Source organism: Salvelinus sp. IW2-2015, unplaced genomic scaffold (genome assembly GCF_002910315.2).
Source record: "Salvelinus sp. IW2-2015 unplaced genomic scaffold, ASM291031v2 Un_scaffold4331, whole genome shotgun sequence".
Lineage (NCBI taxonomy): Eukaryota > Metazoa > Chordata > Actinopteri > Salmoniformes > Salmonidae > Salvelinus > Salvelinus sp. IW2-2015.
The window spans coordinates 20511-26230 of NW_019945602.1; the positions used below are offsets into that span (position 1 = coordinate 20511).

General features: G+C 43.2%; 1 long non-coding RNA gene across 1 annotated transcript in view; it reads left to right on the plus strand.

Annotated features, from left to right (window-relative positions):
- The window catches only part of LOC139026291 (uncharacterized), a 3232-nt gene extending 314 nt beyond the window's left edge, over positions 1 to 2918 (plus strand). Inside the window, exon 2 of the long non-coding RNA XR_011478054.1 lies at positions 1004 to 2918. This is a non-coding gene — a long non-coding RNA (uncharacterized lncRNA). The remainder of the gene's footprint in view (positions 1 to 1003) is intronic.
- The last annotated feature ends 2802 nt before the right edge of the window (positions 2919 to 5720 follow it).

The following is a 5720-nucleotide window of genomic DNA, read 5'->3' on the forward strand; positions in this document are numbered from 1 at the left end:
CTCCTCTCTCTTCCCCTCCCGGCTCCTCTCTTCCTCCCTCCCTCACTCCTCTCTTCCTCCCCTCCTCACTCCTCTCTTCTTCCCTCCCGGCTCCTCTCTTCTTCCCTCCCGGCTCCTCTCTTCCTCCCCTCCCTCACTCCTCTCTTCCTCCCCTCCCGGCTCCTCTCTTCCTCCCCTCCCGGCTCCTCTCTCCTCCCTCCCTCACTCCTCTCTTCCTCCCCTCCGGCTCCTCTCTTCCTCCCCCCCTCACTCCTCTCTTCCTCCCCTCCCTCACTCTCTTCTTCCTCCCCTCCCGGCTCCTCTCTTCCTCCCCTCCCTCACTCCTCTCTTCCTCCCCTCCCGGCTCCTCTCTTCCTCCCCTCCCTCACTCCTCTCTTCCTCCCCTCCCTCACTCCCTCTCTTCCCTCCCTCCCGGCTCCTCTCTTCCTCCCCTCCCTCACTCCTCTCTTCCTCCCCTCCCTCACTTCCTCTCTTCCTCCCCTCCCTCACTCCTCTCTTCCTCCCCTCCCTCACTCTCTCTTCCTCCCCTCCCTCACTCCTCTCTTCCTCCCCTCCCGGCTCCTCTCTTCCTCCCCTCCCTCACTCCTCTCTTCCTCCCCTCCTCACTCCTCTCTTCCTCCCCTCCCTCACTCCTCTCTCCTCCCCCCCTCACTCCTCTCTCCTCCCTCCCTCACCTCCTCTCTTCCTCCCCTCCCGGCTCCTCTCTTCCTCCCCTCCCTCACTCCTCTCTTCCTCCCCTCCCTCACTCCTCTCTTCCTCCCCTCCCTCACTCCTCTCTTCCTCCCCTCCCTCTCCTCTCTCCTCCCCTCCCTCACTCCTCTCTCCTCCCCTCCCCTCACTCCTCTCTTCCTCCCCTCCGGCTCCTCTCTTCCTCCCCTCCCTCACTCCTCTCTTCTCCCTCCCGGCTCCTCTCTTCCTCCCCTCCCGGCTCCTCTCTTCCATTCCTACTTCCTGTTACCAACAATGAAACACTGGTGGTCACCAGATGATGCTAATAGTTTAGGTAGTAAACACGTTTTCCAAACACTGGTGGTCACCAGATGATGCTAATAGTTTAGGTATTAAACGATGCCTCCTCCGGTATGTTCTATTGTGAACTGTCTGGGACTCGTTGTATCCCTGTTTACAACTCAAAATATATTTTACTGATTTCAGTCGATTACTAAATTAATTGCAATACACTCATCTCAAATATGTCCGGACCCCCCTCCCCCACACCAACATATTCTGAAATTGCATTTCTGTCCCTTCTGAAATAGTTTTTTTGTCGCCTCCACCCGTTTTATAATTGGATGGTGATACACAACAAGTCATTGTTGTGCTTTAGGACCATGCGGACGCCTCCGAGCGGTCGGGTCGGCTGTTTGGAGTGTTTAATAAAACCTACTGGATTTAGGACGACGTGGACAACAAAGGAACAGTCTGTGTGAAGGCCTAGAGTCTTGAAATCCTGTGTAATATTTCCCTCTTCTCACAAGGGACACATTTGCCTCAAGGACCCACAAGGTCTAAATGGAACCCTATAGGGCATGGTCAAAAGTAGTGCACTATATAGGGAATAGGGTCTATAGTAGTGCACTATATAGGGAATAGGGTCTAAAGTAGTGCACTATATAGGGAATAGGGTCTAAAGTAGTGCACGGTATAGGGAATGGGGTCTAAAGTAGTGCACTATATAGGGAATAGGGTCTAAAGTAGTGCACTTGGGTGCTAGTTGGGACACAATCCGAGTTACTGTTATGACATGATTACGGTGTTAAAACAAGATGCCTTTTTTCCATAATATTGTATAATAAATTATCACAGGGAATTCGTCCTAATAAAACGTGTCATAACCTAAATGTTTTAATGTGATGGTACTGAACATTATTTTCATCATTTGAATAAGTTGAGTCATGATCAAATAAACTATTATCATTACAAGTCATAAATGGTTATGTCACTTGATCATCTTTCAGTCTGTTTATTCGTCACTTGATCATCTTTCAGTCTTTGCTATTTCATTGATGCAGTACCTCTACTATTGATCAATGTAATCTCGTATGGTATATACTGAATGTTATTTGGCACAGATTAGTTCACCACGACCATAGAGACTGATTTTTTTGTCTTTTTTTTTGCGTTGCCCTCGCTAGTGGGTTACGTAACGATTAGCCGAGTCCAAAACTGATCCTAGATCTGGGTCTAACTACCCTCTAGGGACTTTACTGAGGCAGGTGTTTCGTTTTATTGTCACTCGGGAAGTTTCGGTTTCGTTTCTTCAGGCTGGCGAGGCCGAGGCGTGGTTTCCACTGACATGTATAGGAGATCAGCTGAATCAGTACGACCAAATATCACGGAACACTACAGCACTATACCCGTTGAGCAGCTGTCAGCTTAATGCAAGAGACATAGGCAATATCTCTCCGCTATCAGTTAATCGATTATTCATCGATCATGTATGAATTTGAGAAGCGCAATCTACAGAGGTTTAGTAAATACGTGGTTCATATTTTGCGACCGTCTTACGTCAAAGGCTTCATGACAACTTACCTGCATCCAGGTACAGTATGTATAATGTCGCTTTGTTGCTCTACCTACTAACGTTAGTCTGTAAAGTTMCTTTACCTYCGTTGTCCTGTTGTTGTTTTAGCTACTAACGTTAGTCTATACGGTTGTTTTACCTTTCTTATCCTGTTTTAGCTACTAACGTTAGTCTGTAAAGGTCCTTTACCTTCGTTGTCCTGTTGTTGTTTTAGCTACTAACGTTAGTCTACACGGTTGTTTTACCTTTGTGTTCCTGTTTTTCATATCGACAGACACTGTCAGCTTTTGATTTACATGATTCTGTTCTTATTTCGAATGCAATTCTACAAAACAATGATTTTGTTTTTATTTCTGTCTCTGTAACGCTGACAAATGGTTTGCATGTAGAGAAATGACTGCCGTTGTTGTGCCAAAAAGCTACCGCCTGCCAGACCCCCCTCAGACCACCACCACCCTTTGCGTGAACGCGCACGCATTCCATTTTTAATTGCCGCGATTTGCGTGGACGCGCACGCACTCAATTCTTCATTGCTGCGACTTGCCCGCTAGTTGAGATTTCTGTTCATGTTAGGCTGAGTTTCATTTTATTTTATATGTCGGTTTGATCGCGGAGGGGAGGCACTAGTAATATCTGCAGTTTTCGGTTTGGCTATTTGTTTCAAGTGTATTAGTCTATAAATAAATCTCTTTGCCAAAACTCGTCATCTCTCCCATGTCTTATTCGACTAGTAGCTGTTCTGTAATGTTTTGTTGCTTGCCTACATTTGACTCCCTCCTCTGTGTTTTAGTATAACACACATACATTCATTAGTCATTTCGGTTGCCTATCCTGATGTGGAATGTGTGCCACAGGAAGTACTTGACTCTAAGCTACAAAATTAAGGAAATTAAAGGGGGTGGTGGGTCGGGGGGAGCAAGGACTATTTTCTTGCCAAAGTAAAAGAAACAAACATTTATTTTAGAAACATTTTATAATGTTTAAGAAAATAAAGAGGATACACAAAATATCACACAAAACATTACAGAAGTTTAGTTAATTAACAAACATTTTAAATAGATACAATGCTATCTATTTTTTATTTATTTTTTATTCACCTTATTCAACCAGCGTAGGCTAGTTGAGAACAAAGTTCTCATTTTGCAACTGCGACCTTGCCAAGATAAAGCATAAGCAGTGTGAACAGACAACACAGAGTTCCACATGGAGTAAACAATAACAAGTCGAATAACATGGTAGAAAAAAAAAGAGAAATCTATATACAAGTAGTTGCAAAAAAGGCATGAGATAGGCCAATAAACGAATAATAAATTTAGCAGCCATTACACGTGGACTGATAAATATCATCAGATGATCATGTGCAAGAAGAGATACTTGGTGGTGCAAAAGAGCCAGAAAAAGTCAAATAAAATTAAACGCAGTATGGGCGGGTACGGCTAGGTAAATTGGCGGTGGGTGTACAGGTGGGACTATGTACCAGCTGAGTAGTAAGATATAAACAATGACCAAAATCACATTACTGGAAACAGAGCCCTTTTTTGGAGATGCAGCATAACCTCTTCCAAGTTAGACACAGACACACACCGCTTACACACACACAACATATTACACACACATATTACACACACACATTACACACACGTACATTCACACACTATACCAACATTCACAACACATTACACACACACTACACACGATTACACACACTATACTATTCCACACACACACAATTAACACACCACCAATAACACACAACACCACACATTACACACACATATTACACACACACTAATTCCACACATATTAACCATTACACACAACTACTTACCACAACGATTCACCACATATTACAGCATATTACACACACATATTACACAACACATATTCAACATATACACACTCTAGTGTCACATGTATATTCTGTATTATGTGTGTAGTTCTTAGTTCTTAGTTAAACAGCACATATACACATGTTCCTCCCATCGCCACGTTTGTTTTGGAAAACACATGGTGACACGTGTAAATACAAACGTATCATTACATTCTTTATCATCTGTGATGTTGATTATATACCGTATCTTTTGCAGCCATATCACCTTATAGTCAGAAGAACAATGAGTGTGTCTCTTTGTGGGTATATGTTGGATCTTGGACAAGCCCACAGTGATGGAAAATAAATCACTTCATTCTGTTCTTTATTGTATATCATGATATCTGTGTGGCAAGACAATACCACGTGTTATGATTTAAAAAGACAAAACCAAAAACCTGTTGTGTCATTTTGAGGTTAAACTACATTTAGAAATAAGGACAGGGGAGAATCAATGTACCTTTTTAGCAAATCAAATGTAGTTTTACGTTATCAATTTGTACAGTATATGCTGAAACCATAAATRCATGCTATGGTAGATTGGGTATTACATGATGGAATCTACCATATTCTAAAATGTAACATATACAGTATATTATATGCAATATAATAAGTATAAAACTGCTACCTACCTTGTTCACTGCTAGAGTTAAAGCACAAACAACATRTGTTTTTATTATAAACAYAGAGCAACAGGTAGAATGTGTATTCCTAGTACAAGAGTRAAATCAGTATCAAAGTGCTTTTTGAATAGGTGGTTATATAATCAGCATTTACAACCAGCAAGGAACTTTGCAGTTATGATGCCTCCAGCTCAACTCATTCAATCAATTAGGCAACAGCACACAGCCAAGTCTTGGTGATTTCCCACCGAATCCTTATAAGAGAAAGACAACTTCAAGAATGCCGCAGTTGTAGATCACAGAGAAAGAGCGACAGTACAGCACTTTATCCAGGCCGAGAGGTATGAAGGAGCTGGTCGTTTTCTGTCCCTGTAGGCTACAATTATAATCGCGAACATCATGTGAGGTGCAGTAGGGAGCCTTTCCAGGGGGCTAGTCAGTGGAGGGGAATCTGAGAATGCAGGGATTCCAGCAGGGTGGGAGTTGATGTAGTCAAATCTCAATAATCTGGGATTATCTAACATCTGAGAATGGAGGGATTCCAGCAGGGTGGGAGTTGATGTAGTCAAATCTCAATAATCTGGGATTATCTAACATCTGAGAATGGGCAGGTATTCCAGCAGGGTGGGAGTTGATGTAGTCAAATCTCAATAATCTGGGAGCTGGGATGTAGATTGAGACATCATGAGAATCGGGGGATTCC